This window comes from Elaeis guineensis, chromosome 2 (genome assembly GCF_000442705.2).
Source record: "Elaeis guineensis isolate ETL-2024a chromosome 2, EG11, whole genome shotgun sequence".
Classification (NCBI taxonomy): domain Eukaryota; kingdom Viridiplantae; phylum Streptophyta; class Magnoliopsida; order Arecales; family Arecaceae; genus Elaeis; species Elaeis guineensis.
In genome coordinates this window covers 21,438,748-21,447,582 of record NC_025994.2, presented here as the reverse complement: position 1 = coordinate 21,447,582, position 8,835 = coordinate 21,438,748, and the positions used below count along the sequence as shown (strand labels likewise).

Below are 8,835 nucleotides of genomic sequence, written 5' to 3'. Positions count from 1 at the left end.
TTTGCAAAGTCCATTAGTTGTCTATCTTTCAAAAGCACCTCCTCTCACTTCTCTAATGCATGGATAAAAATGCATATTAGTACATGAGGCTCTGGGAAAGGGTCATATGTGCGCAACCTTACCTCCATATGTGGAGAATCTATATCTAGTTTTAGACCTGTAACACCCAAGTCACAGTAGAACATTGTGATAGAAAATTCTCTCTCTCTCTCTCTCTCTCTCTCTTCTAACATCACTCTCTTTCTCAAGAACCTCTCAACACTCACTCTCTCTCTCTCTCTCTCTCTCCCCCCCCCCCCCCCTCATCCCCTATATGGAATAGCCATTTCCTTTGTGTTTGTTTTTTTTTATTGGGGGGCTAGGAAGCTGCCATGGGGAAGGAATTTGGTTTGTGGGTTTCTGTTTGTGTAAAGCCGTGGGCTGCCTTTGATTCACTTGCTGTGTGTCTCAGATCTCTGAAGAGCTGTTCTTATTCTAACACATTCCTGGGTTTGGTTGTTCTGTTTGGTGAACAGAAATAGTCAAGAAGATAGCAAACCGGTACTTCTTTTCTTCCTCTCTCTCTCTCTATCTCTCGGGTTAGTTTTTCATTTCCTCTCCAATGTTTTTCGAATTTTGTGCTTGGTATGAAGTGCTTAGTTTTCTTGTTTCTTTCCTCACTTGCAGACATATGTTCTCGAGTGGGCATATACTACTGTGATGGATGCAAGAGAAGGTGACCAAGGTGCTTCAAAGATTGAAGTATTTCCACTCGTTCTATGTTTTTTTAATGGTTCATTACCCTTCCTTCCATATAGGGTTTATTCTATGATTTAGAGCTTGAGTCTAAAATTACTGTTTATTTGTTCTATATGCTAGCATGTAAGGCTTCATTGCCAACATCTTGCTTAAAAATTTCTTCCCCCCACCACCCTCTAATTCTTTATGTTTCTTTTTTGCTGTTGGTTTTCAAGGGTGGGAGGTCGATGTAGATAAAGAGGAGCGAAGGTGACTGTCTCAATAATGTCGATCCTGCCATCCTTATCCAAGCGCTTAAAAAAAGGTTGGCAAGCGTGCAGAGCTCTTGGACTCAAAAGGTGGAAGCGAGGAGCCTGAATAGCTCCAGCTTGAGGACGGAAAAGGGGAGCAAGAACACAGTGACAGCCTGAAGGTGCTGAAGCTCCCCTTCCGAAAGGACAAGAAGTCAGTCAAGAAGCTAATTCTGTTTTAGATTCCAACTACCGAAGGACATCCTATTACCTATTCTTCCTAAATGAATTTTGTCTCTAATGTTGATCTTCCAGTCTTTTCCTGAATCAGTTGGACAAGCTATTATCGAAAACAGTGGCATGGGATAATCTGTTTTCCTTTTCTGTGCATGCAACTTCTTTAGGGATGCTTGCAGTTAGATGTCTTTTGTTTGCAATGCAGTTAGCATTTAAATGTGTCATTGTCTTTGAGGAAAGCAATTACTTTCTACACTTGGATTTCCTCCATTGATTCAATTATCCTTTAGGCCTGTTTAAATGGTTGGACCCAAAATTCTATAAGATTTGTGGCTCAACTACTAAAAATATAAAATTATAGACTGCACTAGGTTTTATTTTTATAACAATCCAGGAGATCTTTTGAGTGAGCTGGCCCGAATCCCATAGGGACCCTAGGTAGTTGTAAAATAGGCCTAGTCCAACCATCTTGTATGGATAGTGGTTTTACTTAGTGTTTGCATAAAATCTTTGATAAATGAATATAACATTGGAAGCTTAGACACAACATTGTTACATTATTGACCTACTAAGTTGCTCTTATTGGAGTCAATGAAGCTTGGAGGCAAGGTTTAGGGTGATAGGTGCATTCTAATATTGGTGCAAGAGTCTAGATAGTTGGAAAGTGATACTTATCGAAGTGGGATTGAACCTTTAACAATTAATCATTCATAGAACTAGGATTAGAGAAGGGGTCAAGGAATGTCAAACTGACCTAAACCACCAAGTTCTAGGTGACCAACCCAAACTAGTGAGGTAAAGGTCCAAATGGCCCTCCAGGTCCATAAGAGGCCCAACCTAACTGGGCGGTACTATCTGGTTCTACTTGATTTAGAGCAATTTGTGCCGTTTGGCCCCTTATTGACCTTATGATGGGTTGCTTTTTTGTTGATTTGAGCTTGAATCCAAGAAGCTAAAGGTGTTAACCCCTCGTTTCTCTCTCCATTCTTCCCCTTTTTGTGTTTTTATGTCTAGAGAAACCAAAATTTGTAACACTCTTGGTAGAGTTCTACATTAATTCAAATTAAAATTATAATTTTTAAGGTTTTTGTTGGTTTGAGTGCATAGGTCATGATCCATGATTTCTCAACTAGAAAATTATAGAAAAATCAAGTGGAAACATTTGAATCCCATGTAGAGTACTATTTGCTAATGAGGAACACAAATTTCCTACGCATCCACTAGTTTAGTTGGTTAAAGCAAGGCTTATAGTGATATTGATTGTAAATCAGGCATCAGAGAGAGATATAAGAAGGTGCAACTATATGCCTAGAAGCAAGATTAACGAAACCTATGGATGTCATGTCCATTTATGACTTCATGCTATAGAAAAGTCAAATAAGAATGACAAATATTCAAGAAAAAATTCATCTCAATGCTATTGGTAGCATGTCAATATCTATCATTTCTATAATAAAATGCATAGGTGCATCCAGATAGTTCTTATAGTAACTAGTGTCAAGTTTGTCTTAAGAAGTATCTGACATTCTCTTTTCCAATTGAATCCTGTCATTTACAATATCAGATAATGCTATAAGAAGGGTATGGCAAGAACTTCGAAACATTTATACGAGATATGAAATAAATGGAGTATATTTGGATAAGGTCGATCGAATTTGGGCTCAGATTCGGTTAGATCAAATTTAAATAATGGGGTCCTATATCGATGGTCCAAGCCATTAGATATGATCTACTACCTCAAAACAGCTACATACCAAACCTCATATGATTTGAACATCTCTAGTCTATGCATCAAGTGATCAAAAAATATATCTAATTCAATTTTATTTAGGTTGTCTAATTTTTTACTATTTGATGCATAGCTAGGGACCTTTAAATCATATGATTTTTGTGTGAAACAGTTTTGAGATATTAGATCACATTCAACAGTTTAGATCATTGATGTAGGATTCTTATTATAGAATTTTGATTTGATCGGATTTGAATCCATATCTGATCGATCTGATTCTAGCCTAGCTCCAATTCTAATGATGGACTATAAGCTAACAAAGCACCGACAGTCAAAAGGAAGATGATTTAAATATTGGTGCTTACAATTTAAAAAAAGTTAAATAATCTTAACACTAAGAAACAAAGTAGCCTAGGTTCATTCATATGTGCATGGAAGTTTGATGCATGACAATAAAAACTATCCTCCATAATTGTAGTCCTGAAGGTGAAAAAAGAATGAAAAGTTTTCCCATGTGATAGTTTAGTCTAAGATAAGTGTCAACATCATAATTTCAACATCCATAAACCTTAAAATAATATTCAAAAATAAGCAAATGAAAACAAGACAAAAATGATATGAATTGATACTGAACTGGTACATATTTGTTGTATCAGATGTCGATAAGGTATGGTTTAGTATATATACCATATTGGTACCTTGAGCATAGTACTCGGTATCAAAATTGTAAACCTTGGATCTTGAACTACTCCCCCTACAGAAAAAAAATATATGAGTAATCGTGATACATTCCCATCTTAGAGCAGATGATGGTCATGATTATGTTGTTATCGGAGTGAATAAGCTTTCTTTCTAAGAGGATTTTAATGTTTTATGTATGAAATGAAATGCAAAAGTAAGACATGAGTGAGTATTTTATTTTCTGTACTTAAACTATTTCTCTGTTACTCTATTAAAACTTGCAAGTAAAATTATTATTATTATTATTTGAATGAAGCAAATAAAATTATCTGAGGAACTCTAAAATGATCAGTTTGCAACTTACTTAGCAACTCATCTTTTGTATGACAGTTTTACTATATTTGCTCTGCAAAGGATTGGTTAAATTGTTGTTTCTCCCTGTTTTATCCTGACTCATGCATGGATATAAGAATACCTCTTCAAAAAGGAGAGTATCAAAAATTTCACAGCCTTCAGGAACTGGTATTGATGTGGGTTTCTTTGAGTTAGATGAACTTCCAAAGCTATTAGATGAATGTTTCATCTTACTAGTTGTCTATGCTGAAGATTGCCCATTGCATCTTCCAAAAGAATGAACTTATATATCAGTCTGCTGCTGCTGCCCGTGCTTAGATTACTGAAGCAGTTATAAAGAATAATAATGGGCCTTTCCAAGTATATGTTGTAAAACAAATATCATAGGTAGATGGTGAATGCTATGAATTGCAAGAAATTTTTGATGTTGGGATTTTAGTAGAAGCAGGATTTGATGGTGGTGATTCTGAAAAGGAATGTGTTTTTTGTATGTCTGAATCAACGGATACTGCTGTGCTTCCTTGTTGGCACATGGTGAGAATTCAATAAACTCCAAGATGTTGTTACTTTTTTTCATCCTTTTAAGTAGTTAAAAGGTTGCTTAATGAGGCTTGAAGAATATAATCGCACCTGTCTTCTTTCCCATGTACATGGCAGAACCTCAAGTTGGTAACTTGGTTTCATATTACAATGTATGTGGAGTGAATGTACAAAAGCATTAAGGCTTCAATCAAATAAATGTCCTATATGTACCAACCTATTGAAACAGTAATGGAGATACCAAATAAAAGACAAGGACATAAATGGCTGCATTAGCTATCGATTTTGAGCTGCTAACATGGTAGATCCTATAATTTTCATCTTTCTCCTGGCACATCTTAGATCTATACGTATTGTTGCAAGAGATTCCTGACTCCACTCAGAGTAACTGTAGATGGTCAGAAATGATTGGTGCAGCGAGACCTACAAAAAATTCAAGTCAGAGTTGGCTCCGATGGGGATCCTCCGACGGCCAAGTCAGGAAAATGCAACAGATGAAAGAAGAGCAAGAAGGGTAGAGGGCACGCGTATGTACATACCTGGAGGATCTCTTTTTTCTTTCTATATAAGAGGTGAGAGCCATAAGGGGAAAGTGATGAGAGACCATTTCGGCCTCTCTATCCATACCACTCATGATGTCCAAGTTTGTGAATTACAAGAGTTACTATGGCATGTTATCTACCATGGGATTTGATTAGTCTACCAGGCTAGTCCAAGTAATAATTTCTTCTGGTTTGGACTTTGATGGCGGACGTCACCTTATCTGATGCGTAGTTAGCCACTCTCAGGGATAGCTTGATTTGACATGATCTCACCTGTGTGCAGCCAGCCGTTGGAGTGGCAAGGTCCCGCATGGAGCGATGTGACTTGATATGATGGCATGGAGGTTGACACTTCCAAAGGGATAACCAGCGAGTGTTGAAGGGAATATAGCCTGTGGCTAGAAATAGGGATCGATGGGGATCTTTTGATCAAAGATGCTGTTGGGCTCAAGATCCTTCTTGGATTGATATCCGATGTCTAGATGTCACCCTGAAGCCATCGGCTAAGGACTTGCAAGTGGGGCTACAATTGACAGCCAAGCTAAGCTTAGTGGCTGAAACTGGGATTGGTGGCCAAGGCAAAGGTTGGCTGTCGAAGTCAAGATCGGCCAAATTTTCCACCAACCATTGCAGGAGCTTCATCTGAAAGGGTCAATAAGAGAATGAGGATTGATGGGATCTGAAGTGAGGTCCACTACTTCATTATATACTGAATGACTTCCTTCAGCATAGCTTTTCTCATAGTTCTAGGATAATATGTCTACCACTGGGATTGTACTCATTTACCTCCAATCGATAGGTGGTGTCCTTGGAGAGTGGGGATCGGATAGGTCCGAAGTTACCACAATCTAGATAACATATCTATCACTGGGATTGTACTCATTTACCTCCGATCCACACTAAGGTGGTGTCCTTAAAGAGTGGAGATTGGATGGGTTCGAAGTGGGATCCCCACTGCCATGTGTCTTCCACATAGATGGCATATTATCCCCGAACACATGCTCCATACTTTCGAGTTCGAATCGAAGAGAGTTCGATCGAAAAGAGTTCGAATGAAGGGAGTATGCTAATCTATGGCTACTGGAGATACGCTACCATCACAGCTAAAATGATGTGTCTGCACTTTTTTGAAGAAAGAAAGGGTCATGCCAGGGGCAAATCATAATCAAGTAAAGTAGGACGGTTTGCAGGATTTGAAGGATGGTGCACTTCGTTTTGGACATTGCCCATAATAAGCTTTCTGTTGGCTTCTACTGGCCAGTGAAGGCATGCCAAATATTGGCCAACCGCTGGCGAAGGGGGATTTGGTATATGAAAAATGACGTATTTTCTTTGTCTTTTTTTTGTAGTTGCTTATTTTTTGCAATTTGACTTTTGTAATCGAACAAGTTTATCAGTAAAGTATTTAACTTAAAGTCTCGTGTTTCACCTATGTTGTTTTTCTCTATTTCTTGTTTTATTTGATTACCCGAACTTTATGTTCCTTGACTTCGTATTGGGAGATGGTTTAGGGCTGAAGTTTTAGGTGTGGCTGATTGCGACATGAGAGAGGGTTCTCATAAGAGATGAGGGTATTTAAGAGCTCCAGAGAATCTTTTTTGAAAAGTTGCTTTCACGGAATCTCGAGGACATCATGCTTTGTCGTCGCATGCCTGGAAATGAAAGTCCTATAAGGGCATAGGATTCAGATTTTTGATGACGATCGAGGCAATCTCTATGACTCTTCCCTGACCGATACCCATTCTTAATAAGCAGGAGTTGTTGGGTGGTGACTAACCCCCATCTTCTTTATAGAAGGGATCCTTCATCATCTCAAAGTAGAGATCCGCTCGCGATCCTTCACGGCGTGGCAGCATGATCCTTCTCTCCAGTGAACAGCAGATATCTCCGTGGCTGGGGGAGCTGGTTCTTCAAGCTGAACTCGCCAATCATGCAAACTTCGGCTTGGCATGGGAGGTGTTGGAAATTCTCCACCGCACCAGGGGAGGATTTGGATCCACGGTCATTGGGAATGTTTTCCTGCAGCACTCGAAGGGGAGGTCTTGACTTTTTAGTGAGTCCCTCCTTCCTCTTTGGTGGGATGGCTTCTTCCATAATCTTTGTGGGGCATCTGGTCAGTAGACATATCCCTTCGGATCTTTCCTGTCTGTGTACCTGAGAGATACATGCTCCTGAGAGGGATGGCCACCTGGCCATTGAAGTGGAGCCTGAGGGGGTTGCGACCTTTGCTGACGGGAGGATTCCCGCATGGGGAGAATTAGTGGTCTATTGGTGTGGCTTGGATTACTGCATGGGAATCCTCAGTGGCCTACTGGTGCAGCTTGGATTCCGCATGGGGATCCTCAGTGGCCTATTGTGTGGCTGAGACCCATTGATGCAATTGACTAGCGATTTCACTGTCCTTTCTCTTATTTGTATTCCCCTTTACTATCATCTTTGTAATGATGATTTGACTTTCAAGGAGTAAATGTTCTTCTTTCTCATTTCTTTTTTTATCTTTGTCCTATATGGCTACTGTTGATGTACCTTGTCTAATGTCTAGTAAGCCTCTAGCTCATCTTGCATCGAGCGATCTATATGTGCCGACTAAGGAGACATTAGACCTAACGGTGAACTTTCTTGGTTCGCTTATGGACGGGCGGCAGGCATCAGATCGAATCTGAAAGATGGTCTGATAAGTTAGCCTTCCAAAGATCCTTCATGATTACATTCGTTGAGGTAGAGAAGCACTCTTCTCATGGCTATATTTGCCCGAAGATGAAGTACCTTCAAAAAATTTCTGACTATATTCATATTCGTAAATGAAGTACCCTTCTTGTGGCTATATTCATCTAGAGGTGAAGCACCTTCTAAAAACTTCTGACTATATTCGTGTTCATAAACAAAAAAACTCTTCTTGTGGCTATATTCATTCGGAGATGAAGCATCTTTGAGGAACTCCCGATTATATTTATGTTTCGTAAATGAAGCATCCTTCTCGTGGCTATATTCGTCTGAAGATAAATATCTTTGAGAAACTTTTGGCTATATTCAGTTTATAAATAAAGCACCCTTCTCGTGGCTATATTCATCTAGAGATGAAACACCTTTGAGAAACTTCGGTTTGCCTTTATTTCTTGTGCAACTTGAGTTGGTGGGCTGAGTATCTTCGTGGATTTGCCCTCCGAAGGTCCTCTTGGGTTAGCCTTCATTTCTCTACGACTCAGGCCTTCTAATGCTCTACTCATTGAAGTCTAAGGAGAGGGGTCCTCAATGGGTTAGCCCTCGCTTCTTAGTCATCAAAGTCTTCGATCTATATGAGATCGCGTGAGTGCTGGAGGTTCTTTTAGGTTTGCCCCTTTCCAAAGGTCCTCACTGGGTTAGCCTTAGCTTCTCATATGATTAAGGTCTTCTGATATCCTACTCACTAAAAAGCGAGGAGTCAGGGGTCCTTAATTGGTTGGCCTCTGCTTCATAGCCATCGAGGTCTTCGTTAAAGATTGAAAAAGAACGGATATGTCCTAAAAAAAGATCATTTTATTGAAAGATAATTAGTATATTGCTAATAATACATCTAAAGATTCTCTATGGTGGATTGCTGTCATCTTGGTTGGGGTCCATCTGATCCGAAGACTTCTGGTGTGTGAACCCAAAGTTTGCTAGGATCAGTTTGGAGAGTTCGATGGTTGACTCTATCTCGATCAAGGTTGGCTTAGGAGCTCGCTCACTAGGAATCCAAATGCTAGCCTGTGGTATGCTTCGAAACTCCATCCATTGTAATAGCAATCGGGACTTTCTGAGGGAA

General features: G+C 39.5%; 1 protein-coding gene and 1 pseudogene across 1 annotated transcript in view; one reads left to right on the top strand and one right to left on the bottom strand.

The window, feature by feature from the left end:
- LOC140855236 (probable E3 ubiquitin-protein ligase LUL2) overlaps window positions 1–4,785 on the top strand; it is an 8,416-nt pseudogene extending 3,631 nt beyond the window's left edge.
- Window positions 1–8,835, bottom strand: part of LOC140855599 (uncharacterized) — a 113,927-nt gene that overhangs the window by 21,279 nt on the left and 83,813 nt on the right. The gene's annotated exons all lie outside the window — the stretch shown is intronic.